The 21,085-nt window shown below is 46.0% G+C and overlaps 1 pseudogene; it reads right to left on the reverse strand.

The window, feature by feature from the left end:
• The window catches only part of LOC120844636, a 41,579-nt pseudogene that overhangs the window by 12,635 nt on the left and 7,859 nt on the right, over positions 1–21,085 (reverse strand).

The raw sequence follows: 21,085 nt of genomic DNA on the forward strand, positions 1-21,085 counted from the left end.
ACTCCGTCTCCTGTTTTTCTTGGCTTGCGATGGACTGTGCGATGGACTGTAAGGAAGATGTGTGAACGGTCTTAGTCTCGACTTTCGCATGTTGACTCCAGTCTACATTGTTCAAGTCGTCATATTAGAGCGCAGCTCTTAGGGGCCCGTTTCCGGCTTGAACGGCGTCGCCGTCGCCGTCGCCGTCGGCGTCGGCGTCCCCGTCGGCGTCGGCGTAACCGCGCGGTGCATCATGGGAAATGTCCCATAATGCACCGCGCGAGCCCCCCACCGGTGTCACGTGACTTCGTGGGGGGGCACGTGACCCCCCCCGAGGTCACGTGACCCCCCGAAGTCACGTGACTCCCCTGAGGTCACGTGACCCCCTCCTCGAGGTCACGTGACCCCCCCCCCCCCCCGAGGTCACGTGACCCACGCCGATGTCGCGTGACCCCCCGATGACGTCATCGACACTGATGACGTCACCGGCATCCACATCGTCATCGTCATCGCCACTGATGACGTCATCATCGGTGATGATGATGACGATGCGGATGCCGGTGACGTCATCAGTGATGATGACGATGTGGATACCGGTGACGTCATCAGTGATGATGACGATGACGATGTGAATGCCGGTGACGTCATCAGTGATGATGACGATGACGATGTGGATGCCGGTGACGTCATCAGTGATGATGACGATGACGATGTGGATGCCGGTGACGTTACCGACATCTGCAATGTCATCGTCATTATCACTGATGACGTCATCAGTGACGTCACTGATGTCGTCACCGGCATCCGCATCGTCACCATCACTGATGACGTCGTCAGCGACGTCACTGATGACGTCACCGACATTCGCATCGTCATCGTCATCATCACTGGTGAAGTCATCAGTGACGTCACTAATGACGTTGTCGGTACCCGCATCGTCATCGTCACTGATGACATCATCGGCATTGGGGGTCACGTGACCCCCAAGGTCACGTGACCCCCCAAGGTCACGTGAACCCCCCCTGGTTAGTCTAACCCCCCCCCCAGCGCCCTTCCCTCCTCCTCCTCCTCAAGAGCTGCGCTCTAATTCGGCGTTACAGGGAGTTGTAAGCGGCTTTCTTTTTTTTTTCAGTTTGCTTAATTTCTTTTGTTTTCTGACTGTTTGTCTTTTTTCTTTTTTTTCTCTCTTGCTCCTTTCCCTCGGTATCCGTGTTGCCATGGTCATGCTTTCGGTAGGTCTTTGCCAGCTTCGGCCCTTTAGTCGCGTTAAAACGCCCCGTGACAAGCATTCTCGTAACAAAAAGAAAAACAACGACAACAACAAAAAAAAACAGTTCAAAACACAGGCAGTGAGGCCCTCCTGAGACCACAATGAAGGATTGACAATACTTGGCCCTCACACAACCTAGGCTTGTATATTAGAGGGTCCTTTGAACAAGCTAGCTGTCAAGACTGTACTCAGGTACTTTGCGTTGGTAAGGCCATAACATCTTAATAGGATTATGCAAGATCGGCTTAGCGTAATCAAAAGTTTTACATACGCTATTCTAAGACTTCCCAAATTGAGGCGAACGCGCTGTATTTTTTATTTGATTAGACGGTTCGTTGGAACTTTTCAAGGTTATATTTCAACTGTTTGGCGGGAACAGCTCAACTCAACGATTAATCCCTTGAAAAATTAAAAAGTGCAATATAAACGGCCTGACGGGCTCGCCAGCGCCACAGAGCGATTCTTCGGAACGCCAAGTCATCGTGTCGCCGCTGCAACTTAAATGGACAAGCGACGCCCCTTTTCAAGCCGGCGAGGTGCCTGGCAACATCTTCGGGAACCTCGAGTTCACCAAAGAAGCCAGTGCAACATCGACAACTACTATCGCCCATGAGGTTATAAAAGGACCACGACAGCCTTTCAGCGTCAGAGGGCACGGCGGCACTCCCACGGGAGCAATGGCTAGCCCTATCATATTCTACGTGCAGGTGAGCAGAAATTACTCCTTGTACTTAAAGCGTACCAGCAGCGTTTGCCTTTCTTTGCTGCCGTGCCCTTGGACGTGTGCTGTTCCTTGAGTGTATTGCTGTAGCTCGTGACCTGTTATCATGCGGGGATATCGAATCCAATCCAGGCCCGGATGATGATCATACACTGAGTGGCATCATCTTTGTTACTAATTTTTCTGTACAACACGCAATCATCGGCAAACAACCGAACACAAGATGAAATACCCAAGGAAATATTATTGATATATATTAGGAACAAAAGCGGCCCTAAGACAGAGCCCTGTGGGACTCCCGATGTAACATTAACGTATGTCGAATTTTTACCATTCACTAATACGCACTGACAACGCTCTAGCAAATAATTTTCAATCCATCTTAGTACCGTTAAGTCAATATTTAACATCTTGAGTCTATTTAGCAGAAGTGAATGCGAAACAGTATCGAAAGCCTTGCGAAAATCTAGGCATATACAATCTGTTTGGCCTCCCTCATCAACATCAGATGACAAGTCATGATAAAATTCGACGAGGTGCGAGGTGCAAGATAAGTCCTTACGGAAACCGTGCTTTTCTTTAAATAATATATTGTTTTTCGTCATAAGATTCATTATTTCAGTGTATAAAATATGTTCTATGACTTTGCATGAGATGGAGGTTAATGAAATGTGCCTGTAGTTTTCGACATCTTTCCTAGAACCACCTTTGTGAATAGGGACTATGTGAGCGGTCTTCCAGTCGTTTGGCAAGAGACCCACAGATAGCGACTTCACATAAATTAAATAAAAATAAAGTGAAATTGGATGAGCACAGTGCTTGAGCACACGAGGAGATATGCCATCTGGGCCATTAGCCTTAGTTTCGTCGATACTCTTTGGTTGCACTTCGATACCACTCACGCTTAGTTCCACTGGCTGCATTATTGGGACAGTGCTCACGGGCGAAAAACAATTACAGTCATATTTGGGTAAGAAAACAGATTGAAAGTAATTATTTAGACACGAAGCTTTTTCTGCATCATCTACAATTACCTGCTGAATATAGGTAATTTCGTTTATTCCTGCACAATTGGTGCCGCATCCCTTTAAGTATTGCCAAAACATTTTAGAATTCATTTTCAATATATCATTTAGTCTACAAAAATAATTTTCCTTGGCACTTTTTATATTCAACTTGTATTCCCGACTTACCTCAGCAAGTTTCTCTATGTGGTTGTTACTTTTGGTTTTCTTTAAATCTAACAAACACTCGCCTACGTTATTTAGTTATTCCAAGGACACGTGAAGTCACCCATGGTGTTTTTTTTTTTTCGTTTTTTAAACAGTGCCTAATCTATGCTTGGGATATACTTATTCGTAAGTTCAAGTAACTTCTTTTTAAAAACCGACCATAATGCGTGGGTATTATAATCCTCAGACAGACACTCAAAAACAGGTAAGTGGTCAAGAAGTTCACTGGAAATACTACTGTAATCACCTTTCTCAAAGAAAAAGGCTCTTCTTGATGCACACGACTTCGACCGATTAGTTTTAGTGTTTATGCCTGCAACGACCGCGAGATGATCAATAATACCCGGAATGACGTCTACCGAACTAACGAGATTTGGTGAGCTACAAAAAAAGAGGTCTAAAATACGATTATCCCGAGCTGGCTCTTTCACGTACTGTAACAATTCGAAAGTGTCTGCTATACTTTTCATTTCAAGGTTGACGCGGCTATTAACCTTGTTTACACAAGTGCCGTCTTGCCAGTCTAGGTCTGGCAAGTTAAAATCTCCCGCTAGCAAAATAGTTTGGCCAGAGGCCTCGGAGACAATATCGTACAGTAGCTGCAAGGTGCCGAAATCCGAGTTTGGTGGTCGGTAATACGCTCCAACAACACATGAAGAATGATCAGTTGAAGCAGCCGCCTCGGTGGCTCCGGGGCGAGAGCGCCGGCCTACGGATTCCCAGGTGGCGGGTTTGAATCCCGACCGAGGTGCCCGCAATATAGCGGAGGCTTATTGCGGAGAAGGCGCCGTGTAACCGAGCTTTCGGTTGTACGTCAAAAGATCCCCAGGTGGTCGAAATTAATCCTCAGTCCTCCGCTGGGGCGTGCCAGATGCCCGTCGTAGGTTTGGCACGTAAAACCCCCAAATTTGATTTGATCAGTGGAAGTGACTGTGCACCAGACTGACTCGACGGCGTCGTGACCAAGATCGAGTACAGATGACGTTAGTGAAGAACGAATTAGCAAAAAGACCCCTCCACCGAGGCGGGGCCTATCCTTCCGATAAGCAATAAATTCCTTCGGAAATACTTCACTATCGCGGATAGAGGGATTCAGCGAAAATTCAGTCCCAAACACAATATCAACCTTGACGGACGCGATTAATCCTGCAAATTCATCGACTTTATTTACTACACTTCTTGAATTTACAAGAATAGCAACTAAATCACGAAGAACTGTTTCCTTTCTTTTTTAGTGGAGCGTCAATGTTTCGGGACAGGAACAACTTCCTCTTTTTCTTTGTCCCAAGTGAACACCTTACCATTAACAATTAGTTCGTCAAAATTTAATTTTACCTGATTGTCTCTATCTGCCTTTTTAATTCTTGCCAATTCCCATAGTCGCCTGCGGATGTCTCGAGTTTCGGGTGAGTAGTCCTGGTCTACGCTGTAGGTTGTACCCTTAAACTTTTTGGCGTTCGACATAATGTCCTGTTTTTCTTTGTAAGACGCAAAATTTTCAATAATCGGTCTTTTTTTTCTCGTGACAGTAACGACCATTTCGATGCGCCCTTTGTACCGATGTCAATTCGATACCCAGGCTGGTTTTACAAATGCGCTCGATTATTTTTTCGGATTGATCCCACGTTTCTGAGTGGTTGTCCTCTACACCATAGAAAACAAAATTTTGCCGGCGACTTCTATTTTCCAAGTTTACGCCATTGTCTTTCAATTCCTTAACTTGTTGGGCTAAATATTTGATAGAATTAGCTTGTGCAGATACCAGTTTGTTAACGGCTTCTACCTGTCTCTCTGCGACTCCAAGTTTATTGTTTATTTCGGCTATCACAGTTTCGTGCTTGGTGAACCTGTTTTCTATAGAGTCAAGTTTTTTCATAATGCTTGCCTGACCACTCTGTAGACTTTTCAGTAAATCTACTTCTACAGAAGTAAGAGGACCCGGATTTAGTTTTATATCTCCGGATAGCAACAACAAAATAATCAGGTATAGTACGCGGTTTGCGAAAAGGCGAAATCGTCTGCGCGACATTTGCAGATTGGTTCGCCTACAATAATCGGTACCGAAACTTGGCATGGGAGGAGCCGGCAACGCACAGAGCAGTTTTCGAACATGAATAGGGTAGTAATAACTAACCTGCATCAGTAACAGTGACATGAGCTGCATGTCGGCAAGCGTGCCGGATCCGAATCCCACGAAGCCATTGTGCCGCGCGTCTGTATAGCCTCCGTTGTGGTCACATGGTTCCTTGAAGACCGGCAGAGCGCCATCGTCGAACGGCTTATCCAAGGGGAGCTTGCAATCGGTGATGACTGACAGTACGATAACGCTGATGCCCGTCGACACGTGCCATCCAGTTGTCGTACTCGTAGAAGCATCGTGAAAGTACGGGGCTGCTGTTGTTTCGTTGCCCACGCCGAGCAAGACAGTCGTTCCGAGCACGGAGAAAACCTGCATCAGTAAGAGTGACATGAGCTGCATGTCGGCAAGCGTGCCGGCTCCGAATGACGTGATATGCATGCATTTTTCAAAGGCCTTTGAGCGTGTTCCGCGTGACAAAGTGCTTGAAAAGCTGCGTAAATTATGTCTTAATCGGAGTTTGTTAATTTGGATGCGTTCATATTTAAGTGACCGAACGCCGTATGGTCAGTTATAACAATGTATGCGCTCGCCTATTGGCAGTTTATTCAGGAGTACCTTAAGGTTCGGTTTTAGGACCACTCTTATTTTTAGTTTATATTAACGACATAGCTTATAATCTGCCACCTTCTGTACATGTTAAACTTTTCGCGGATGTCTGTATGCTCTTTCCTAAAATTACTGCACTTTGTGACAAAGAGTTACTAAATGAGTCTCTTGGGTAATTAGTTCATAGTGTACTACATGGGGCATGACTGTTAATTTTTAACAAGACGGTGTTTTGCCGTATCACCAACAAGAACAAAGTGTTAGATTTTAGTTATACTATAAGAAGCACAGAACTTGCGAAAGTAGATGAATGTAAGTATCTAGGTGTGATTTTTAGTAATACATTACACTGGAATAGTCGCGTGGACTATATAAGTCAAGGGCGTAACAAAAACTGGCGTTTCTTAGAAGGCACCTGAGACATGCAACTAAAGATGTTAGATTAACTGCATATAAAGCATTTGTGCGTCCGATATTGGAATACGCAAGTTGCGTATGGGAACCCTACAGGCCAAAAAACACATCACACAAGTAGAAAAGATTGAGAAAATTCCCTTCGATTTATTTTTTCAGAATATAGGCGTACGTCGTTTGTTACTGCGATGAGAGCTGAGGCGCAGCTGATAAGTAGCCTGGAGAACAAAAGAAAAATTTGTAGATTGAAAGAATTTTTTAAATGGTAAACGGACTGACAAAAATTGATTCCGAAAAATATTTATTGTGTTCGACAGCCTGTTCCCAAAAGAACGAGCAACACCATAGCAATAGACCATATGCTATTACCCAAGCGCCCTTTCCCACACTCGAGGAATCGTGGGAATGGTGTTCCTCCATCTCCCTACAATTGGCTACTTTTCGAAGAACTCCATGATTACAGTTTTTGAGCGTAATTCGGAGTCACCTTGAACAAGCGCCAGATATACCCCAAGTACCTGCCAAATCACTTCTAAGATATCTTGTCAATGTCAGCATATCTGGTACTGCGCATGCGATCCACCTTTCAACCTGGCTGAGCTGCCGAAATCTCTTATAATATTATCAATATCGTGATCGTTCTTTTAGCAGGAATTGCTTAAAAAACCGAAAATTCACAACAAAAATCAGGATTTAGCTCAAAGTCAGGGGGGCTGTTTATAGCAGTTTTAGCGTTTCTAACTTAATGTCAGCGTCTATGAAGCTGTACGAGAATGATGATAATGTAAGAGATATCTGCAGCTCATCCAGGTTGAAGGGTGGACACCATGCAGAGTATGAAGAACGCTGACATTAAGGAGAAATTTTAAAATCGATATGACAGGTCCTTAGGATATATCAGGCGCTTGTTCGGGGTGACTTTGAATTACGCTCAAAAGCTATGTAACCAGGGATTAGGACGGAATTACCGATCACTAGGAAGCTGAAGGAGCACCGTTCCCATGATTCCGCAAGGGCGGGCGGGGACGCTTGGGGGATATAGCAAGTGGTTCATTGCACTGTATCAATACAAAAACGATGTGTTCAAATGTTCATTTTTTTTTTTTTGCAGAACAATTATTGATTAGAACGCTCTGCCAGAAGAACTTGTTAGTTGTTGCAGCCCTGGCCTGTCTGGAGTCCCATTAACTGATTTTTTTTTAAAGAAATTAAGTACTGCACGTAAAAAGTAAGCGCAGGCCACTTCGAATTGCCTGCGCACGCTTTACCCACACAGTGTGTGTGAGTGTGTATTTATGGTGTATTTTATGGTGCCTCTCATGCGTAGACCAAAAGGTCCGCAGTATTGTAAATAAATAAATAAATAAATAGATAACAAAAAAAAACTTAAGGTTATTGAAAGTAACATTAATTACACTAGTCGCCCGTCCTATCGTTGGCTACCCACGCTTGTAAGAGGGCCTTAGCAAAAAAGGTGTAGCAAGTTATTCGCCAATATTTTATCGATAACTCTACGTAGAAATTCCTTAACTGGTGACGTCTTAAATACATCGCGCGACAAGACTAAAACAGCCCAAGGAAAATAAAGGCGCGCCTACGCCATCCCATTCGCTCGGCGGAATCGTATCAGAACATTGTCCACTTGCCCGTACACATTACTGAACACACATCATTGTCCTTTTCAGGCGATGCTGTCTTCTTTTGGTGACACTGTATCCAACTTTAGCTCGGGGGACCGTCGTTCACATGAGGAACATGGCATCGAGCACACCGATTCCAGCTTCGCAAGAAACTGCAATTCAAGCACCGAAACCACCCGACACCGCCCGGTGTCAGGCGGTGCGTGCTCCGAGGGGTCTTTCCTTTTGCCCACGCTGTCTATTGCGATGATCATGGGGTATCATTGCTGATACCCCATGATCGACTATCATGATGAATATCATTGCTTGATTGTTTAGGTTGACATGGGCGGTGTCGGCTGTAGCTCACACCTGAGGTTCCTTGTGCTTCTTCTCGTGTGTTTCGTTTCTCGCGCTTTCATGATGCAGCAGGCTTCTGGCATGAACCCTCGGTCACTGTGCAGTGCCCATCATCTTTCCGTGAGGGATGAGAAACATGACGAATGTGATAATACCGTTGCGGTATAAAAGGAATTTGTACTGCGCTAGAGGGTATTTAAATCCTGAAAACCTTGCGATGGAAGTGCTTTCCTTGTAGCCTTTTCTGATATGCCACTGTAGGTGACTGTTCTCCCCACGTTTACGAGCAAGGGCCTCAGAAACTTGTCGACTACAGCAGTCACACTTTTGCTCGCGTGTTCATCATTCGCGACGCTTGCGAACACTGGTTACTTTTATGGAGACGGCAAAATTAAAGAAACCAACTTTTATTCAATACGTTCGTTTGTTCTAAGTGGGGAAGAACCATGTAGAAATATTTTTATTGTAATTATTACTTTCATTAATTTAGGTTTGAGAGGTAAGTCCCGTGTCTGATTGGTTGTAAGTCCCGTGTCTGATTGGTTGTAAGTCCCATTAGTTTTAAACATGCCGTTGCTTCATTTGTATGCTTTGAGCCAAGAGAAGAAAAATCTCTACTCTTCGAGGGCCTTAATGATAAATCCTGCTATGTAAGCGATGTTCGCGTTTAACACGGTGGGAAGTGGTCCTGTGTTGTGAAATTGTGAAATTATTTTAGGGCGTAGTTACTTCCTGAGAGTGTATAACAAGCTCAATATATATGCCGAGAGTGAAGCCGTGGATTTGAATATCTTATAGTATACTTGAATTAAAATACTTACATAGAATCATCTCTAAGTCTTTCAAAATCAGAAATACATCACCCGCCTACGAATGTCGTTATTCCAAATAAAGTCAAATACAAACAAACCCAGAAGGTGATTCCTCTGCCGCCTCTTCCTCTACCGCATATGTCGGTACAGGGAGGCCATGGAACTCTGGGAGCTTGGAACTAGATCTCAACATCTGGTAAGAATTGGGCTGCTTTCAACGTTTTAGCGGTTGTACTGCACTGGCTAAACTGCCAATCCACAGCGAGAGACTCGTGGCAACGAAGCAGAATAGCTTTCGACGGAAGTTTCAGAAAACCTCGCTTAGGGATGTAGCGGTGTTCCTTCGGTAACAAGTAATAGAGAATAACAAATTTTCCAACGAACTACGGTCACAAAATTGCCTACTTCTAGCATTATATTGAAGATGCTCGATCAAAAAAAAAAATTTTTGAAAGAAAACACGGCCGCGCCTTTTTTCTGCGTGCATTGCTTTAATGCGGAATAATGCGTGTTGTTTTCAAAAGCCTCCCATCTGTTTTTATAGTCTCGTTTTCTCTATTTATTTTTTGGATCGTTAAATTTCTTTTAAATATCTGCATCTTCGTGCGTTTAATCTCTCTTATTTCAGAAGGTCACGTGGGACAATCTCCTCAGTTGTCTGAACAGAAAAACTAGTGGCAGTCGAAGCAGGTGCTTATTTTTTTATGCAGAGGCAATCTGAACGAACCACTTGAACTTGTGCCAAGAGTCAGCATTCCTTCTGCTGCAGGTAGGGTGTTGAAGCAACAGTCCCTTCGTGGATTTCAAGCGGTTTTTGCACACCTTCCCAAAGATATGAAGAGTGCTCGTGTCTTTTCCTTGCTTTCAATCGTCGTTTTACGCCTGTTCTTCGTGGTTCGAAGTTGGCACTCATATTAGATGGCAATTAGAAAGGACTTATTTTAAGTTCGGGGCTGCATGAAAAAGACTGAAAAACAATTGTGCCCTGCGTCCTATTCCGCCGTCAGGCACCGCAGACTTAAAGCCAATTCGAAATAAATAAATTGGATCTTTGAATCAAGTGTGAATTTCATGTAAAAAGCCCATTTGTGAACTAAACCACGTGGAAAGCATAAAACTGAGCCTTGCCAAAAGGACTGGCAGAGCTGTCGAGCGATTGAGGTTGCCCGCAGAACCATCCCCGTGAAACCCGACACTAGACGATGAGCGCAGAAGACAGCCTCGCCGCTTCCCGTGAGGTCGAAAAGATTGGACTGCGAGCCAATTCAAATCCGGCGAGCGGCGAGATGGTGCTTGATGAAAGAAAGCCCAAAAATGAAGGCCTCGACTGTACGAGGGAATCTCCACAAAGACGACTGACTCGCGCGGGCGGCCCTTAATGAAGTCCGCAACGGCGGCGGGCTTAAGACGAGACTTCTTTTGTCACGCTGAAGTGCACAACCTGACACTTCATTTCAGCGGTGCTGGGTCTGCGGCCACCAAAGTATTGCTGCTTGTGAATAGCTAGTGGTCTGTTTTATTTTATTCAAATTGTTTTTTATGGATTGGTTTTAACTGTACAAAACGTGCCCCCCCCCCCCAAAAAAAAAAGAATTATATATATATTCATCTATTCATTCATTCATTTGTTTATTTTCTGTGCTCATGCACAGCTTGACACCTCGATAATTATGCCCAACAAAATGTTCACGGGTTAGTTACAGAAGACTTAAAAGCTACGAAAGTTGGGTTAAAACATCAATATCTGCTCCACTGAGGGTGTTGTAGAAGTGCTGAATACAAGTCATGGGAGCCGGGACTGGTTTGGATGATGTGATTAACATGGAAAGTCGGAAAAACCCGCAAAACTCGTCTCGGAACGTGAATATTAATAGCACATGTGAGACCTGGCCAATCAATTAATCCATGAATACATTTATAACAGGAAAACTTCATCACGCTCACGCCGTCTAGAACTCAAAGTAGGGTATCTGCATCGTTCCAACAGTCTCGGATAATAATAATAAACAGTACGACATGTGTAACGATCATAGACAATTCGAAAAAGAAACGCTTCTGAACATTTTCAATCATCTCTTGGTTCGTAAGACTAATACAATTCCAGATTACAGAGGAAAACTCCAACTTGAACGGTATTAACGAGAAATACAACCGTAGAATACAGGTTGATGTGGGGAACTCACGCGTGATCCTAGCAGTAACGCCCAGCTTACACAAAGAGTTATTTATAAGGCTGTTAGCATGTACAGTAAAGTATAACAAAGAGTCTATGTATACACCAAGATCACGCGTGCACTCGACTCGTCACAGCGGATCATTGCCAATCTGGTAACAAAAGTTTATTTTTTCTACCTTTTTAGACAAACACATAATAACGGTTTTAGAAGGATGGAGCTTTAGCATATTCTGACGACTGCCATTGCATACACACCCAACATCCTCCACAAGTTTTCACAGCCTTCCAAGGATATGATCTGCGTAAAAAGTTTGACATATTGCAAGATGACCGAATCGCGAACGATTGAGCTCAATTCATTAATAAAAGCATTAAAGAAGATCGGCACAAGTATGGAGCCTTGCGGCAAACCCGAAGAAGGAACATAAGGTTGGGAGTGATGGCCAAGAACGTGGATAGAGTTGTGTCTATTAGACAAATAATCTACCAACAGGGAACAAATGGAGGTACACACGCCATAGGATTCTAGTTCGTGTGTAAGGAGCGAATGATCTACCAGATCAAAAGCGATAGAAAGGTCAAATATAAAACATATACAGTACCCGTCCACGTTGACACACAAAAGGCGAAACAAAATTAAAAAAAGACACCAGTATTGTCTCAACAGACCTTCCACGCACAAAGCCATGTTGTGAAGGGCTTATTTGATGCTTAAAAAAGTTTCAAATGTGCTCAAATAAAACAGTTTCATAGATCTTAGCAAAGAGAGATAGCAACGACACAGGTCTGTAATTTTTTACATCATCCGTTATGCCATTCTAGGTACTGGCCTAGTAATAGTTCTTCTACAGGGAAGGAAATGTAAGGCTCTGCAACGATAAGTTACAAATATGCGCTAAAATGGGCGCAAAAATGGAGGAACATACTTTAACAATAAGGCTCGGTACACCGTCAAATGCAACTGATAACTTTGACTTCCGTTTCCTGATAGCAAGTTCAATGTCAATAATTTCAAAATAAAATTGACAAGTGATCACTCGCATTATATGGGTTTCAAATCCGGCAAGCTAAAAGGGTCTATTATTTAATTTTTACGAAATAAAAAATGTTTTGAGGGATTTTTCTTAAATGAAGGAGGGTGCGAACTCCATGTTGCCCAGATTTTTCGTTCTAGAGTTACGAAGCGTAGAAGCCGCAGTGGCAGAAACTTTTTCCCTGCCGTCGCAGGTCACGTGTTTGACATCCTCTGCTGCCGCTACTGTTATTACTCCATCATCTTAACTTTTCCTCTCATTTAATAGGTACCACAAAGATACCTTCATGTATTCAAAAAGTTGTAAATATTTTATTGTATTCTAAAAAGAAAATGTCAACCTCGTCACTCAGGTCGATTTTCGGTCAACTTTGACAGGTCTTTACTTTCTGTACTTAAGGTAAATTTTCTTTCTTTAGTTTTGTAGAAAGCCCAAAACAATCCCATTATAGATATTGTCACTAATGACAAGTGATGAGGCGACAAAAACTGAACGTTTAATGGGGCGAAGTTGTGGTGAAATTATTAAATGAAAAAGGAAACAGAAGAAAGCAGGACAGCGTCGCGGGCGTCGATGTCGGCGAATCCGCAGGATCGAGCGTTGGGGCGAGACTGACCTTGGCTCACCACGCGAAACCCCTTATGTACACGCGTGGGCTTCTGGAATAATCGGCGACCCGAAGAACATTCGGACTTTGAATGTTCTACGGAACTTCGGCAACTCCACCTCCAGGGGTTGCCGCGCCTAGTTTCCCCGGCGAGGAGCGAGGGGCGACAGGCTTTCACGTCGGGGTCGGTGCATCGGCGAAGCTGGACGTCGTGGCGAAGGTGACCGGAACTCTCGGCGGGACGCAGGCTCGGGGGACTGAGGTCGTTGCAGGTACTCGTCGATCTCCCGAGGGCGTTCACCATACCGGGGGCGCGGGTCGTTTGGGTAGAATCCGCGCAGCCCGAGTCGTCGGTATGGGCATCGGTGGTACACATGGTCGGCTTCCCCGCAGTGGTAGCAGGGCGGGCGTCGGTCGGCCGTTCGCCACACGTCGGTCTTCCTCGGCAAGGGTTGCTCCGGGCGGACGTCCTAAACTTGTCCTTCCTGGCGTCGAGGATACTGTGGCATCGGAGGGTCTCGTCGGGGTGGCGCCGTGGCCTGGCGGTTAGCTTGCGGCGGTCGTCGGGCCATGGCGGCGTAGCTCAAAGTCGGCTCCTCTGGCGTCGTCGTGTTGATCGGAACCTCAGGTTGGAAGGCTCGGTGAACTTCCTCCCGGACGACCTCGGCGAGCGACTGTGAGGACGGGTGATCCGCAACGGAAAGTATCTTGCGCAGTTCTTCCCGGACGACTTCACGGACGGTCTCTCGAAGGCTGTCGGCATCGCTGGTATTCAAGTCGAGAAGGGAAGCAGCGACAGTTGGAGCAGCAGGCGCACCGGCGCTTCGGTGGTAGTGGCTTGCTGGGGCCGTCAGTGCGCGCTCGATGTTGGTGGCTTCACTCACAAAAGCATCGACGGTCGTCGGGGGGCTGCGGACCAGGCCTCAGAAAATGCCTGCCTTGACGCCACGCATGAGGACTCGAAGTTTCTTTTCCTCGGCGGCCTCCGGATTGGCTCGGGCACTTAGCCGCAGGACATCCTCAACAAAGCTGCTCACGCTTTCGTTGGGGCCCTGCAACCTTGTTTGAAGTAGGTCCTCTGCTCGCTGGCGACGGTGGTGGTTAAGGAACGTCCGCTTCAGTTCGGCGACGCAGGACTCCCATGTAGTGAAGGAGGCTTCGTGGTTTTCAAACCTGTGCCTCGAGGTGCCCTCCAGCGAGAAGTACAGGCTCTGGAGGCGCTGCTCATCCGTCCATTCGTTGTGGCGAGCTACACGTTCGTAATGCTGCAGCCAGTCTTCGACATCCTCATAGGCTTCGCCGTGAAAGGGCGTCGGAGTGCGGGGAGTGACGGGCAGGATGACGACGGGTGCGGTGGTCATGGTCGGTATTTTCTTCCTCCGGTTCTCGGGCAAGAGACCGAATTCGGGGGACTGACCTCTGGTCCGACGGCTTCTTCGGCGAAGGGTAGCCTTTCGGGAATGAGCACCTCACTCGGTCGGGGTGTCTTCGTAGGGGTATGCTTTACGGGCATAGGATGGTACCCCGCACCTCCACTAAGATGTCACGAATGACAAGTGATGAGGCGACAAAAATTGAAGTAAACTAAACGTTTAATGGGACGAACTTGTGCACAAATTAATAAAAGGAAAAGGAAACAGAAGAAAGCAGGAGAGCGTCGCGGGTGTCGATGTCGGCGAAACCGCAGGATCGAGCGTTGGGGCGAGACTGACCTTGGCTCACCACGCGAAACCCATTATGTAGACGCGTGGGCTTGTGGAATAATCGGGTACGCGTAGAACATTCAGACCTCGAAGAAGCAACAGGATTCTCGAATTTTACAGTACACTAAATTGCAGGAATAAACAATATACACGTCGCGCCCAGGAATCGAACCCTGGCTTTTCGCATGGGACGCAGGCGCGATAACCGTTAGGCCACGCGCGCGCTGCCTACTTGGCCAGCTGCGCGCGCGGCAATATAGTAACATCGTTATGAGCTGTGGATTAGCCGCTCCGCTACCTTCACGTAGATGTTATGAAAACTAACAAATGTTAAAGGTTTGAAATCGATTTTCTCGAAAACCCCAATTTTGTAATTTTTTTAAAACTTATCTTAGATATAATAGTCGACTACAACAAAAGACAATCGATAAATGTAATGTTTTGGTTGTATGTCCTCTATTTGAGCCGCAATCGCGTGAAATGTTGTGCTCATTTGACTAAAATACAGCAACCTTTATCGGCGTTGTGTGCCTCTATGATTTCGAAAATATGTTTTTATTGTTGTTTACTTTTCCAGAAAGGAACGTAAAGTAGGCAAACTTGTGATATCTTTTCTAATTAAAAACTTGAAATAAGAGAGAAATCACATAAGCACACTACAAAACAATGAGTAACAATTATATACAAATGAAAAGGCCTCGCGACACGTCCAAAATTGTTTCCATATAGAACGGTTCAGAGTAAACGAGAGTGGCTGCTCATTATACAGCCTATTACGATTGAATTATAAATATTACGATTGAATTATAAATCTCACATCATTCAAATGTTGTACATTAATCTCCTTGATTTTCCTTTAACGAGTTTCAAAAGTGGACAAAAAAATACATTCCCAACTTCTTCATCAGACGCGCCCAGCGAAGAGCCACATGGCTCGAGAAAGCACATGTGAATTCAACGTGCCGTCATCTCGCACTTAAATTTTGCTGCAAAATGGAGTGTCGTGATCCAACGCGCGGTCCAAGGACATCACTGGAAGAGCCAGTTGGTTTCCATCTTTACCTGCGTGGCTACGACCGAACAGGGTACGTTAAACTTCGGCGTAGTGAACGACGACATCGTCCATGACTCGTCCCATGCGCTCTTTGCGCTCAACGTCGTCGAACGGCGGCTGGAGGAAGTATTGACTATTTTCACACAACTCGTAACCCGGCGCATATTTCCCGAAGAATTATGTACAAGATTTGATTGGTGTGAGAATGTATCATTCTATCGTAATAGGCTGAGTAATGAGTAGCAACCCTTGTTCACTTTGAACAGTTCTATATAGAAAGTTGTTTGATATGTTGCGTTGCCTTTTGATTTGTAAATAACTGTTACTCATTGTTTTGTAGTGTGCTTATGTGATTCCTTTCTTATTTCAAGTTTTAAATTACAAGAATAAAATATCACAAGTTCGCCTACTTTATGTTCCCCTTTGAAAGACGTAAACAAAAATAAAAACATATTTTCGAAATCGTGAAGGCACACAATGCCGGTAAGGTTGCTGCATTTTACTCAAATGAGCACAACGCTTCACGCGATTGCGACTCAAATAGAGGAGATACAACCAAAATTTTACATTTTTAGATTGTTTTTTTTTAGTTGACAACTATATCTAAATTATATATATCTTTTTTTTTAATTTACAAATATGGGAATTTTGAGAAAATAAATTCTAAACTTTCAATATTTGTTATTTTTCACAACGTTTACGGGAAGGTAGCAGAGCGGGTAGTCAACAAATCATAATGATATTATTATATCTATATTGGGCTTGCTTTGGTCTTTTATGGAGCTAAAGAAAGAAAATTTACCCTAAGTACAGACAAAGTAAGGACATGTCAAACTTTTACCAAAAATCGACCTGAGTGGTGAGTTTTACATTTCTTTTAGAAAACTATAATATCTCTAAAACTATTTGAACACGTCGCGGTATCTTTATTTTACCTATTAAATGAGGGTGAAAAGTTAAAAGGGTGGAGGAAACAAACTAGCGCCACAACGGGTGTCAAACACGCGACCTGCAACGGCAGGCAAAAATACTAGTTTCTGCCACTGCGGCTTCTACGCTTCGTAACTCAAGAAGAAAGAATCTGGGGAACATGCGGTTCGCCCCCCCCCCCCCCCCCCCCCCTTCATTTGAGAAATGTCATCAAAACATATAGTTTTGTTCTTCATAATTAAAAATTAGACCCTTTTGCAATGCCCGAGTTGAGATGAAAATACCCATCTCAAATCAGGTAGGCTAATAGAATCTAATTTTTAATTTTGACGAAAAAACTATATGTTTTGATGGCATTTCTCAAATAAAGGACGGCACAAAGCGCATGTTCCGCAGATTTTTCGTTCTAGAGTTACGAAGCGTAGAAGCCGCAGTGGCAGAAACTAGTATTTTTGCCTGCCGTTGCAGGTCGCGTGTTTGACACCCTCTGCTGCCACTACTTATTGTCCTCCTCTATCTTAACTTTTCTCCTCATTTAATAGGTACTATAAAGATACCTTGACGTATTCAAATTTTTTTAGGAATTTTATTTTTTTTCTAAACAATACGTCAAACTCGTCGTTTAGGTCAAGTTTTGGTCAACTTTAAGAGGTCCTTACTTTTCTGTACTTAAGTTAAATTTCCTTTTATTAGCTCTATACAAAGCCCAAAGCAAGCCCATTATAGATATAATAATACCATTTTGATCTGTTGATTAGCCGCCCCAACACTTTTATGAGACAGCACAAGCCCTAACGGTCCCGTATAAGCCTGGAGAGGTGAGCTTCGAAAACATTATGTCCTTGCTCCAGCAACATTATCACCCACGGCCTTTGGAACTGCTCAGCCGGAGCAAATTCCAACGCCTCGATTAACGGCCCGGTGAGTCAATCGCTGCCTATGTGGCTGCTTTCAAGAAATTAGCCGCCAACTGCAATTTCGGCGTGCTGACACGACCAGCGATGGCTACAACAAGCGCTGGAGCATCAACAGCCGTCGACCCGTCGGTATCGAACCCAGCCATGTTACCACTGGACGTTATGCTCAGAGACCGTTTATTGTGTGGCGTGCAAGATAAGCGTCTACACCAAAGGCTTTTTGGAGAAAAATCGCTCACGTTCAAGCAAGCTTGGGACATGGCAACACGACTTGTTTTTTTTTTAATCTCTAGCCTCATGGCCGAATACCATGAACTTCTATCGCCTGCTAAAAAAAAAAAGCGATATGCAGGAATCAAAGGCTCGACCACGATCTTACATCTAAATATACGCTCTTTGAAATGTAAAAGTGATAATTTTATTGCTGTTTTAGATCAACTCGGCGTTTCGTTTCAAGTGGTGCTGCTTTCCGAAACATGATACGTAACAGATGACGATGATCTTATCGTGCCCGATACAATTACTTCTTTCTGAATCGAGCAGAACACGACGGGTAGAACAGTTGACCGCCGTGGCAGGTTCATGTGGTCGGCAGCGACTCGGACGGCGGCTGACTCTGTTTAGGGTTTCTCTGAAGGCGGAACAGGCTTGCGCAGCGTCAATCTGTTTTCACCAGGGTCGATGACGGCGCCGTATTCAGACAGAAAGTCCATGACGAAGATAACGTCTCTGGAACAGTCTTGTAGAATGATGAACTTCACAGGGCACGTCTCACCGTGGATCTCGACGCTAGCAGTGCATCTCCCGACTGGTGTAATGAGGTGTCCTCTGGTGTTCGTATTTGAGGTCCATCCCACGGCGTCGTGACTTTTCGAAGGCGGCGAGAGAGCCTCCCGCTCATGACTGAGTAGTCTGCTCCGGTGTTCACAAGTGCCGATGCGTCGTGGCTGTCGATGACGACGTTTAGGTTGTTGGACACTGTTGCAGGCGCGTCGTTGTGATGCGTGGCGTCGAGAGAGTGGGAGCGCTCCGGCGTGCTTGGAGGCTCTTTAGTTCGGTCGTCTTCGGCAACGCTACCTCCAGGCGTTGCCACACTTAGTTTTCCCGACGAGACAAAGGGGACAGGCTGTCACGGCGCGACCGACGGAAAGGCGATGCAGAACGTCTGGGGGATGGAGAGCGGGAGCCTCGTGGTGCCGTTGGCGCTGGTGACGGAGGGCGACGGAGGTATTCCTCGATGTCCCTTGGTCATTGTCCAAAGCGAGGTCGACGGTCGTTTGGCGCCAATCCTCGCAGGCCGAGCTGGCGGTAGGGGCACCTTCAGTAAACGTGGTCAGCCTCCCCGCAGTGGAAGCACACCGGGCGACCGTCATCTGTGCGCCACACGTCGGTTTTCGAGGTCCACGCTGCTCTTGACGCGGAGCGTACCGCGGCGAAGAGACCTCTCGTCGTGGTGCAGCTGAGAACTGCCGGGTGACAGGAGGCTGCGGAGGACGAACAACTGCGGCGTAGGCGCTGAGGGCGCAGCTTGACGGCGTGGGTGCAGCGTCGCCAGGAGCTCGATGGAAGTGAGCGGCTCGTGCTTGCAGGGCCAGTTCAATGTTGGTCGCCTCTGTTACAAACGTTTCGACGGTCGTAGCTGGACATCGCACTAAGCGCCCGAAGATGCTCTCCTTCACATTTCGCATTAGGATTCTCAGTTTCTTTGCTTCGGAGGCTTGAGGATCGGCGCGGCTGCTGAGTCGAAGAGCATCTTCGACAAAGCTAACGACGCTCTCATTAGGGCCTTGGATCCTCGCTTGAAAAAGCTCTTCGGCGCGTTCTCTCCGCTATTGGTGAGCGAAGGTACCTCGGAGCTCAGCCTTCAGTTGCTCCCAGGAGATGAGTGACGCTTCGTAGTTTTCAAACCAATTCCGTGCTGTGGCCTCTGAAACGAAGCAAACGTTTTGAAGGCACTGCTTCGGCGTCCATCAGTTATGGCGGGCCTCTCGTTCGTAATGCTGCAGCCAATCTTCTACGTCCTCGTGGGCTTCGCCGTAAAAGGGCGTCGGAGTGCGGGGAGCGACGGGCAGGTACACGACGGCGGCGGCCGGGGTCTGCGACTGGTTGGAGATTGTCGTCTTCTTCGGCTTGGGCTTGTCCGGCAGCAGACCCAATTCAGGGGACTGACCTCTGATACGGCGGCTTCTTCGGGGTTCGGTGTCTTTGGCGAAGGGTAGCCTTCCGGGGCTGAGCACGTCGCTTGGCCGAGATGTCTTCGGAAGGCTACGCTCAACGGGCATAGAATGCACCACCCCGCACCTCCACCAAAATGTCACGAATGACAATTGATGAGGCGATGATAACTGAAGAAACTAAACGTTTAATGGGGAGAACTTCTGTCCAAAACAAAAAGGGAACAGGAGAATACAGCAGAGCGTCGCGGGCGTCAATGTCGGCGAAACCGCAGGATTGAGCGCTAGGGCGAGACTGGCTGCGGCATGCCATGCGGAGCCCCTTTTGTACAGGCGCGGGCTTCTGGAACGTTCGGTTCGTAGAACATTCGTAACTAGATCGGACGAGAAGGTTCTCGAACTTAAGAGAACGCCATGTAGAAAGAATTAATAAAATGAAATTCCGCTCCCCGGAGTCGAACCCGGGTCCATCACGCGACAGTCAAGCACGCTAACCACTCGGCCACGCACTTTTTTTTTTTTTTCTTTATTGCCGGACTTGGACAGTACACAGTAACTAAAGTCACAGACAGTACGCATACAAGAGGTAATGCTAAAATTGCCAGCCGGCTTGCGGCTAGCAGTGCGGGGTTAAAATTTGCTCATGTTCACCAGCTTTTCAATGCAAGGAAGCCACTCAGGCGCGCATTTCTGAGCCTTATGAACTTCAATAAATGAAATAATACTTTCACGGAAATACTCCTTAGCTTCACGCATATCACGGTCTGCATGGCGGACAGCCATCCGAGACCTCCAGATACCATGCAGGCCCAGCAACATAACAAGATCGAATGGGGCGCCACCCTCGTTTTCTACCGGCAGGTATCTAATCCCGTGAGAGTCAAGTGGAAAGTCTTTCTTCAAGGTGCGCTGTAGGACATCCCAAAGAAAGACGCCATCCCAACACTCCAAGAAGACATGTTCAATAGTCTCTGGTTTTTTACATAGGAAACAATGAACACCCCACGGGACAAACAAGCCCCTCTCTTCCATCCACGTTTTAACCGGTAATGTACCGGTATGCAATTTAAAGAAAAAAGACTTGACCCCGGGTGGAACTAACATCTTTTTCACACGTTTCAAGACGTCCTGTCCTCGGCCTGTAGAGTACATGGTCCTGTACAATGGAACAGGAAAAACAGCATCGCAAACATCCTTATACAACCGCTTACGGGGTACTACACTCAAATATTCCAAAGAGAAACGGGCCGCCAAAAAGCGGCATGATGCGACTACCTCTTTGAGGTACCCATGAATACCGCCGGGCACACTGGACGAGAAAACAACAAACTCAGGCAAACATCGACCTAATCTTACTTGACAAACCGTACGCAAAAACGGATCACTAACATCACGAA

This window comes from Ixodes scapularis, unplaced genomic scaffold (genome assembly GCF_016920785.2).
Source record: "Ixodes scapularis isolate PalLabHiFi unplaced genomic scaffold, ASM1692078v2 PGA_scaffold13__105_contigs__length_92229423, whole genome shotgun sequence".
In the NCBI taxonomy this organism is placed as follows: domain Eukaryota; kingdom Metazoa; phylum Arthropoda; class Arachnida; order Ixodida; family Ixodidae; genus Ixodes; species Ixodes scapularis.